Here is a 10,917-nt window from a genome sequence, read left to right on the forward strand (position 1 = left end):
CATCCAGCAAAGCCTGCAATTCGACGTCCTCAAACGATTTCGGTGGTTTTCCGCGGTCAGCGTCTCTCACATCAAAATTGCCACTTTTGAACTTGTTAAACCGCTCATTACACTGCGTTCGACCAAGAGCATGCTCTCCGTAAGCTTCTACAAGCACTCGATGAGATTCTATCGCCGATCTACCCAAATGGAAACAGAAAATTAATGCTCCCCGCAACTCGTTGTTTGAAGGCACGTATTTCGACATTTTCAAGAGCGAAAAAAATCACGACGTCATATGAAACTTGAAATGTTTGGTATTGGATATTGTTGACAGATGAAAATACGCCAATTAGCACAAATGGTAAGTTCCGACAGTGCCTACAAGTGTGCCTACTGGCCGCTAAATGGCAATACCGGTTTCATATGTATACACCTGGTATATCCATTTCAGTCCATTAATCGTTACGATTGTATGTCCGAGCTCGGATTCTTTCAGAATGCACGCACGCATTGAAAGTGATTGAGACGTGGGTTAGGGTTGAACTTTAGGATATAACTTTATGGAAGCCATTTTAGAGTTAAAAAATTGTCATTTTCAGGAATGGTTTTAAAAAAATGTCGAATACGCAGTCATATTAATGTCACTCTAGTGTAGAAAATAATATTTTAGTACATTAACTAACACCAAAAGACAGATGATATGTCTATGGGAGGTCGAATCGAAAGCTTTCCGATAATCAATCCAGGCCATCGATAGGTCACGCTGATAGAATGCTGCATCTTTGCAGACACATCTATCGATGAGCAGGTTCTCCCGACATCCCGCTGCGCCTTTCTTTGAGCCTCGTTGTTCATACATTTCTTGCCACACAGGTTCAATTGCCTGAAAAATCCTATAATTTAGGATAGCTGTGAATATCTTATACAGTGTGTTCAGACAAGTGATTGGCCTGTAATTCTTCGGGTCAGCTAAGTTGCCTGTTTTCGGCAGGAGTATTGTGCGCCCTTCCACCATCCACTCAGGAATCGGCTCTTCCGACTTTAAATATGAAGTGAAAGTACGGGCCAAATGCTGATGGGTTGAAGGAAACTTCTTCCACTAGAAGGTTTTGATACAATCTGGTCCCAGTGCGGAGTAGCTCTTCATCCCTCTTAATACTTTGTTCACCTCCTCGGTAGTGATGGATGGGCAATCTTTATCAGATTTTATGAGGGCATCACATAGCTCCTTGAAGCTATTTATATTTTCTGAGTCTTCGTCCAGTCTATGCTGCACTTCGTAGACTTCTCTCCAAAATACTTCGACCTCCTCTGGTTCGGGCGGGTGTTCGACAGTAACTAGAGGGTCTTGGAAGAGTCGAGATGGGTCAGTCATGCTGCCCGATGTCTTTTACAGGCCTAGCCCCCCCCCCCCCTCCAATTATCCCACTATTTGTTTTTCCTCTTTTGTAGGATAGCTTTTTTGTTTAAATTAATTTTTTTTTAACATTGAAACAAGAGCAAGAATAATTCAATTTAAAAAGTACAGTAATATTAGAAAAATTATTCTTTTTGAGGTTCACTTATTATTTGTTCCTAACAAAAAAGTTCAAGTAAAACTAAAGCTTACAGAAAATAAAACTTTCTAGCTTTACTCTAAGAAAAGATAGTCATAAACAATAATCAATTGTTTAAATCAGCTTTTTTAAAACTTGTATCAATTATTACCTCACTAAGTGAACCCTGGAGAAAAATGTTAAGAGTTCAAAAAACGTAGCAACTTTTTAGCACTTGTTTAAGAGAAGATATAATATATAACGTAATAATAGACAATAAATAATACATATAATAGATAACATTCATAAATTGTTTGAACAATTACGTTTGTTAAAAAGCATTATTTATTATTTTACTAAGTAAAAAGAGGGTGAACAGTTGAACATTTCAGAAGAAAACGCAACTACATAGCATTGATAAAGAAGAAGATAGTTGAGAAGATGATAGTTGAGCTTAAGCTCTCCTCTCATGACTTTGACGGCAATGTTGGCTGTAGCATTGCTACTGACAGGGTTTCCCATGTCAAATAGGCTGATAACGAAGAGGAGAGGGACTAAGTAGAACACCAAAAACCATCAATGAAAAATGGAGAATACATTAAAGATTTTGAAACGCTTTTCATTTCCCGATGATCGTCGGGGGGCCCCTGGAGCCACAGCTGGGGGCCACAGCATGCGGGGCGGTGGCGATGGTGAGCTACGAAATGTTCAGGCAGATCTCACTAACCAAGCAGCTGGTCAGCAAGAACATCTGCGACAAACGGTGAGCAGTGGAACATCAACTGTGCCTGCTGTGGATGCTTTGGCCAGCGCTAGCTATTTTTAGCCAACCACCTCGACAAAAATACCGTGGCCGAGCAATGGAGATTAAACAACAGGTTGATTTGACGTGGAAAAACGACGGCAATCAACATCAGTTAGAGAAAGCCGCGTCAAACGGTCAAGCAGGAGTAATTGATGTTCTTCCTTAACCTATTGATGATCCAAACCACCACATCCTCCAGAGGTGGATGACCTTATACAACCAGAGGCAGAAGCAGAGGTTCAGCAACCAAAAAAGCGACGAAAATGGACATTCCATATGAACAGAGATGTTATGCGCCTTTATTTTTAGCAGAGAAATGTGGGCAAAGTGTGAGGAGAGAACATCATAGACTCTTCTTACTTAAATATCCAGAGCTAGCCACAAAAATAAATGAGCAGAATCTGGCAGATCAAAAACGCTCAATATCTGTAAACAGACTGCTTTCGGCTGTTGAAATAGCTGTTATAAAAATGGAAGTGGAACGGCAGCTTCCTATTGATGAGCTCGCCCTGGAAGATGTAGGTAACGAAGACTTCATTGACATCATGCACCGGATCCATTAGAACCACATCTGGATATTAATAACGATGATGTGGATAGGGAAATCTCAGGAAAACTACAGCACCTGGAAAGGAATTTTGGCCATGCTTTACTAGAGTTCAGATATGTAGAACCAACGCTAAGGCATTCTCTGCTCAAAATAAACATCACAAATAATCTGCGTGCACTAATAGCACATCTCGACAGCAAGGTTTTACCTACGTATTTGAACGTAGCACAAACTGCGTTAGAGGTGCAAACTCTTGTATACTGTGCAGCAGTGGCAACCGCTAGAATGTTGGGCCGGAAAACTAGGCCTGCAAATGCAATTTTTGTCCCAGCAAGGGATCGAGATCCACCATGGAAGATCAGGATAGATATGGATGTTAGCAAAGTAAGGTGCAAATTGGGTCGATTAACTCAATATAAAAAAGGAAATAGAACCAGAAAGCTGATGAACCATGTCACTAAAATCATCTACCCTCGGCACATCGAAATATTAACACCAGCAATATTGGTTGGAATTGTAGACTCTCAACGACAGATACTTGATGTTCTTACTGCCAGACTGCGTCGGTACAAGAAAAGTAATGCACGAAGGCAACAAAATCAAAAATTTCAGACAGATGAAAGAAGGTTCTATCGCTAACTTATAGTAAAGCCAAATAACCACCAAGGCACCGAAGTCCCTCAATTGGAAGATATGACTAACTACTGATCGGGCGTTTGGGGGAAAATGAACAGATGCAATTTGGATGTTTCAGCGGTCTTGAAAAGGGCAAGTAAGTGGAAAGCTCCAGGTCCGGACATGGTGCATAACTTCTGGTACAATTACCCGACGAGTGTGCATCTTGCGTTGGCAAGGTGTTTTCAGAAGATCATTGTACATCCAGATCTGATGCCACGTTTCATGTTCCAAGGTACTACGTATATGATATCAAAAAAACCCAGACGACTCCAAATCCAACTGACTTTCGACCGACAGCCTGTCTTCCAACAATTTATAAATTTCTTACTCATGTCATTCTCATTGCGACGAGAATGACATTCTTACAGAAGAACAAAAAGAATGTCGTAAAAACTCACAAGGCTGTAAAGATCTAGTCACTATAGACGCTGCTGCCATGACTCAAGCTCGTAAACATCAAAGGAACTTACACATGGCATACATTGACTACAAGCAAGCGTTTCCTCCCGTGGCGCATTGCTATTTGCTTGAAGTCTTAAAACTTTACAAAATCTGCCCACGCATTCTTGACTTTCTGAGCCATGTGATGAGGCTCTGGGATACAAGAATCAAGTATTTAGATCATGGACAACCAAGGATAACTAGGTCAATACGCTTTACGACGGGTATATTTCAAGGAGACTGCTTCAGCGCACTATGGTTCTGTTTAGCGTTGAATCCATTAAGCAAAACACTAAACAGCATGTCTCATGGGTTCAGAATTCATGATAATGAGAATGGTCATCAAGTAACCCATCTTCTTTACATGGATGGCCTGAAGCTGTACGCTAGTTCAGGCCAGAAACTGCAGCAAGTGATCGATGTCACAAAGCAGTTTTCCAATGATATCCACATGGAGTTCGGACTAGATAAATGTAGAACAGTGCATTTAATTAGAGGGGAATTAGGGACCGTAGAGTTAGAGAACGAGTTCGAAAATAACATCGAGGCAATAGCTGCAGGCGAATCATATAAATATCTGGGTATTCGTGAATCTATGGGTATTCAACATACGATAGTGACCACAAGCCGAACGACTGCCTTCACTACGAGACTCACATTGATTATGAAGTTTTCTCAACTCGGCAAAAAAATCAGGGCGATCAACACATATGCCATCCCTGTCCTCACGTACTCCTTCGAGCTCATAAAATGGTCTAACACCGACCTTGAAAAGTTAAACAGAATTGTTCGCGTAGAAATGACGAAGCACCGCATACACCACAGAAATTCAGCGATTGAAAGGGTATCTCTACCACAACATTTAGGGGATAGGGACGTTGTAGATGTCAAAAAACTGTGTGAGTCAAAAGTTATACAGTTGCGAGACTATTTTAACAGCAAACGAAATTTTGCGATTTACAGTACCATCTGTCAAACGGATCTTGAATACACGCCCTTAAATTTGTCCTCAGATGGGGCCTTGAATATCAGGGCAAAACCCGTAGAGGAATTAGAAATACAATGGAGGCAGAAAGCCATCCATGGCGAGCACCCCAACATGATAGATCAAAATGAAGTGGATAGTGGGGAATCTAATATTTGGCTAAGAAAGGGTGTTCTGTATCCAGAGACGGAATGATTCGTCATTGCAATACTGGACAAGGTTGTCAGCACCAGGAATTATTACAAACACGTCTTACATCAAGACGTGGTTGACCGGTGCCGATTATGTGGAGATACCATCGAATCCACCGAGCACATTATTGATGGCTGTCGCGTAATGACTCAGAGAGAAAATGCGCACAGACATAATGATGTAGCGGGCATTATACATGAACAACTTGCCCTAAACTTAGGACTCTTCATAGAATGGATGCCCTTCTATAGATACATTCCAATGCCCGATTTAAAAAGCGAAGATTACGTCTTATATTGGGGTTGTACTATCCAAACGGATCATTACATCCGGGCCAATCGACCTGCCATCGTGATGCGAGAAAAAAAAGGTGGAAGAGTACATCATCGACATTGCTTGTCTGCTTAACCGAAATTTGCAGTCAACCTATGCAACCAAGATCCACAAGTATAGCGAGTTAAGGCATGAAGTAAAGACTGTTTAGAGGAATGTGAATCATGCATCTATTCATCCCATTGTGATTTCGGTAACCATTTCGGTTACAGGCAATGTGCACGCAAGATGCACTGAACATCTTGAACATTTAAGAGTCAGTAGGGTATTGGTAGCAGCTCAGAAGGCGGTTTTATTAAATACCTGTCGCATTGTAAGAAACTTTCTTGATCATCAGGAAGTGAGCGACTAAAAACCAGTGGAGTGGCAGATGGTAGCTCTAAGAAAGCATCCAGTGGTGACTGTTCTCACCTCCAGCGCTCATGGCCGCTCGTAATTGTATACCTACAATATCATTGCAGGTTTCAACCATCGTATTAAATTATTCGAATTAACTTATAACGTTCTAATCTCATCAGTCACTTGACTTAGTCCGTGGCTATGATGTATAACCGGGTTTACCTGAGTAAAAGTTTAATAAAACATAAAATATAAACACAACTCACTTTAATTGAGAATTGGACAAAAAGTGGGAAATTGTGGAAAAAACTCAAATTTTCTAGCGTTATTCTAAGAGAAAATTGCTAAGAACAATTTCTTTAAATATCAAGTTATCAGAATAAAGTGGTATTTTATGTACTAGAAACAATTTGCATTTCACTTAGGGGTTTTTTTGGAAGCCTGAAAACAGACTTCTGGGGATTGATTCTTAAAAAGTAACTATTCATCTGTATTCTATGGCTGATTGCGAAGATGAAACTTGAGTTTTAGTTCAATTAACCTAATATTAGAGATTTTGAATAAAATTTAAAAACGTCTTTTTTTCTTATGCGAAATACGTGCTTACCTTCATGAGGCTTGGGCTACTTCTAAATATCATTTTTCTTCAAAACAAAAACAATGGATTTATTTTTGTGTGGATTGGAACAAATTTCCGGGCGATATTCATAAAAATTCGCGACAACAAAATTTGGAACATCCTATTGTGCAGTCATAAAATACAAATAATTCTTATAATACTCAACTGAATTATTATAAACAATTTCTATAAACAAATATTGGTAAAACAATTCTTTTTAGTAAGTTTTAAACTTACTTGTTTCGTAAGACTTGAGTGGGAATATCATTTCAATTCTAAAAATCATAGAAAACTTTTTTTTCCAAAGTCCAGAGTTGAACTTCAAATTGTATAATCTCTTGAAGACAAAATATTTTGTGCTTTAGAACAAATTAAACGGCACTTGTTTTCCCGATTTAAAAAAAACTGATGTTATCAGTATTTGAATTTTAAAGTTTTTTTCCAAAATATTCACGAATTCTTTTTTTAAACAGCTATAACTTTTTAATTAATAGGGATATTTGAATTTTTCTTCCAGATTCCAGATCTGTCAAGAAATGAAAAAATCTTGAAAGTTCCAATGTTCTGAAAATATTAAATTACCTTTTTGTAAAGTACTCCACCTTTTTATTTTTTGTATGTTACATGTTTAATTCTACCAGAGACACATTATATAAGTTTTATGTGGGTTATGGACATGTGATACTTCGTCGTGTGGTCAATCGGGTACAGTTCCGACGGCTTTTTTCCACAAAAATGAAAATTTTCAAAAACTGAATTCGGAGATGCTATAAAATATCATAACGGACGTCCCCGGACTCTTTTTTCAAGGATAATAACAAAAAAATGTTATTTTGCTAATTACCAAATTTTATGCACGTTTATTATTTTGGGGTTAGGGTGATTTTTAGCTCTCTGTCATTCCGATAATGTAGGTCTCTATCGTACCGATTCTGTCGGTAAGCACTCTAGAATAATTATGATGTAATCATGGACATAGGAAACAAGTGACTAGGCATGCCATTGCGGGGGTGATGCAATGAGGGGGGAGGTCCGCCACCTTTCGATGTCCGATGTCCCGCGACAAACATGGCAACGCCCACATGTTTATATTTTCATGCCCAGTTTGTCGACAAAAATGCTCGTGCGCATAATCAAATGGCACATCGTAAGATGGCGGCTCTCCCCACTCATGGAATTCTCCCCCCTCCTGTGTATTCAACCCCGCTCGTGCAAGTTAGGATGCCATGCCTAGTCCCGTGTTTCCTATGTCCATGGGTGTAATAAACTATCTTACCAGCCTAGCTGGTAATGTAGATAGATAAATTTTGTAATTTTCGGCGTAGAGGGCGTAGGAAACAGCATGAAACTTTGAAACTAATGTTCAATTTTTCGCCACTGGGAAATTATTTATGAAATAAACTTTTTTGATTGCCTGCAAACAAGGTTAGTTCCGGGGGATTAGTTACTATGTTTATTTGCAAGTCCAAAGTTTTCGGCCAAAAATATTGTGTAGTTTGAAAGTAACGCACAGGAGAATTGTAACATACATAACCTCCAAATATACAAACGTTGTAGCATGTTCACTATCATTTCCCAAATTTTTAAGACAAAATATTGATTATTCTAGAAAAAAAGCCGTCGGAACCTAAAACTGGTAAAATCGATAATTTTCTAAGTATCACATGCCCTTAAGTCATATTTGTGGCCACGAGAATTTTTCTATCGAAAAATTGATTTTTTTTCTAATGATATACTTCAGAAAATTCTACGAAAAAACTTTGCTTATTTTAAAATGTTCTAGAAGAAATACTTCACACTAAAGTCTATAATGCACAACATAGAACCACCTCTGATCCATGTCTTGAGATTTTGAGGTTAACTCGCCACTCATCCTCGTATTTCGCTGGTGCAATTACAATTGCCTTTTTAATGATTGAGCTCTTTATTATAATCTACCATGCAATAATAAACAATTTAGTAGCCTTGTTTTGACCGTCACGCTCTCCTGCATATATTCCAAAAGGATGAAACAAAATACCTTCCTTATTTGGCCATAATTGTATGTCGAAATAAGCTACTGTCGGCTATTCCGACATACATGTAAGGCGATATAGCCACTCCGTTCTTTATATCCCAAATTCTTACATGTCTGCTCGTAAAATAAAACTTCTTAATATTATTGTTAACGTATCTGATAGTTTATATTGATGAAAGTACATCTAATTTTTACAAAATTAGGAGATTTCACCGATGGCGGTCACCCAGTAGTACAAACGCTTGAATTGAAAAGAATGGTGAAATTCCGATTTCATCGTAAACACGCAAATTCTGCTATATCCTATTGAAAACCTGATTCTTCCACTTACATAGTAGAATTACACTGATAACATTATTTATTATTACGATACTACTGTATTATTATTATTATAGAATATCTGATAAAAAAATTAAACTACGGTTAAATTTTACCAGGGCGATCAATTGTATAAAATTCTATCCCATGATTCTTATGGTAATATTAAACTGCTATAATGAAACTGCTGAAAATTTGTGAATGTACGAATGTCATATGGGAATCTTCGCAAGTTCACAAAGCTTTATAGAATTACCATAGTGAACAGAGTACAGCGATTACTATACGCAGTAACAAGTGTTGAATTCAAAAAAATTAAGAATTTGTATTCCTATGAATATGCGATTTTTCCTCCGTCTAAAAATCCTCCAACGGGAACAGAAAAAGTGCAAATCCTATTCCTCTCAATCGACTTAGTAAAATTTAACGAAAGCATTTATTTAACCTATTTTTCATTATTAAATCTTTTTATAACTTATAAATTCCAAAAATATTCAAATTTATATTTATTTATATTTTGATAATTTATTTAAACGTCTTAAAAATGCAACAAAGAAATCTATGCAAATATGTGAATTTAAGTAATTTTAACTCTAGAGAGGCAGAGTTGAATTGGTGAGAATTAAAATTTCAGAATTTACATTCCGCATGAAGGAATTAAATCAAATCAAAATATGACGACTTCTGAAAAATAAAAAGTATCTCTGTGAGGTGCGTTACTGGTACAATTAGAAGGAATTAAATATATTAAAAACACGTTCTCTTTGGGAGCATAGAAAACTGTGTGGCGGTCGCTATGGAAATAGAAGTGAATAAGTTTAGGTGTATTATTCTTATTGTGACATTTTAGGCAGATGGAAAAATCACGGATTCAAAATAATAGAACAATCTTCACTTTTGCGCTGAAATCTGAAAATATTAATTTTTCTCTATTCTACGCTTATTACCGGGTAAGCAGCGTAATTTTCAAACAGATTTTTTTACAGTAGATGCATTTCTATTTTGAAATCTGAGATTTTTAATCTTCTTTTAAAGCCTTCCCCTACCGAAAGAAATCTCTGAGTATATTCTAAAGATTCTCTAGGGTCAGAGAAGCTCAGAGAAATTCTCCGCAGGCACTCCGGTAGATATATTCAAAGGTCCAGGTAGTTCATTTAAATGTTTTAAAGGCTTTAAAATGTCCTTTCCGAAATTGAAATACGATCATAAATAAAAAACAGAGAGGCTGAAGTTGAAATATGAATTCGATCATAAATAACAAGCAGAGGGGCTATATCAATAGAGTAGCCGACACTCAAGGGTCCTTTGTTAAGCTTTCGGATTAAAATTTAGAAGTAGATTTTTTTTAATTTCATAATTAACAGCCTAAAACATAATAATTCGGAATCTACGGGTTTCTATGATTTCAGATATCTAACTTTTTTTAAATGCTTAAAATTGGAATTAATACGACGTTTCTCGTAAATGGAATGAGATACGCCAAAAAGGACATCTTTTAATTCAACGAGAAAATGGTATATTAGCATATAAGTTATAATTATAAATAAGTATAATGAGAAAATTTATTAAATTAAAAAAAAAGTGTTAATAATTTGAAGAGAAATTTAAAAAGGGAGAGCGGATTAGCCACGACCAACTACTGTAAATAACTCTGCCCGTCTGGTACGTGACGAATACAAAAGGAACATTACATTACCGTCACACCACTCTTGAAAGGACCACTAAAAAGACCTTGAAAAGGACCCAAATCTCTCAGACTATCTGACACTAAAATGTTTCAAATTGACTCTGCTTATAGTCTGAAATGGGCCAGGCTATTTCGCTAGAGAATACTCAAGAGATTTCTATCGGTAGGGATTATCTAGATTCAAAAAGGTATAACGGCATACATACAAAATGACGTTGAAACAAAACTCATTTATTGGTAATTCTGTCAAGTAATCGACTATTGAAGACTACCCTACCGAAAGAAATCTTTGAGTTTTCTTTAGCGAAATAGCTTGGCCCATTTGAGTATATAAACAAAGTCGATTTGAAACAAAATAGTCTCGGAAATAGTTTGAGAGATTTGGGTCCTTTTCAAGATCCTTTTAGTGGTCGTTTAAAGAGTGGTGCGACGGTAA

General features: G+C 37.2%; 1 protein-coding gene across 2 annotated transcripts in view; it reads right to left on the bottom strand.

Annotated features, from left to right (window-relative positions):
* Positions 1–10,917, bottom strand: part of LOC117175778 (probable cytosolic Fe-S cluster assembly factor GL21135) — a 32,926-nt gene that overhangs the window by 20,996 nt on the left and 1,013 nt on the right. The window lies entirely within an intron of this gene.

This window comes from Belonocnema kinseyi, chromosome 1, assembly GCF_010883055.1.
Source record: "Belonocnema kinseyi isolate 2016_QV_RU_SX_M_011 chromosome 1, B_treatae_v1, whole genome shotgun sequence".
NCBI classification, from domain to species: domain Eukaryota; kingdom Metazoa; phylum Arthropoda; class Insecta; order Hymenoptera; family Cynipidae; genus Belonocnema; species Belonocnema kinseyi.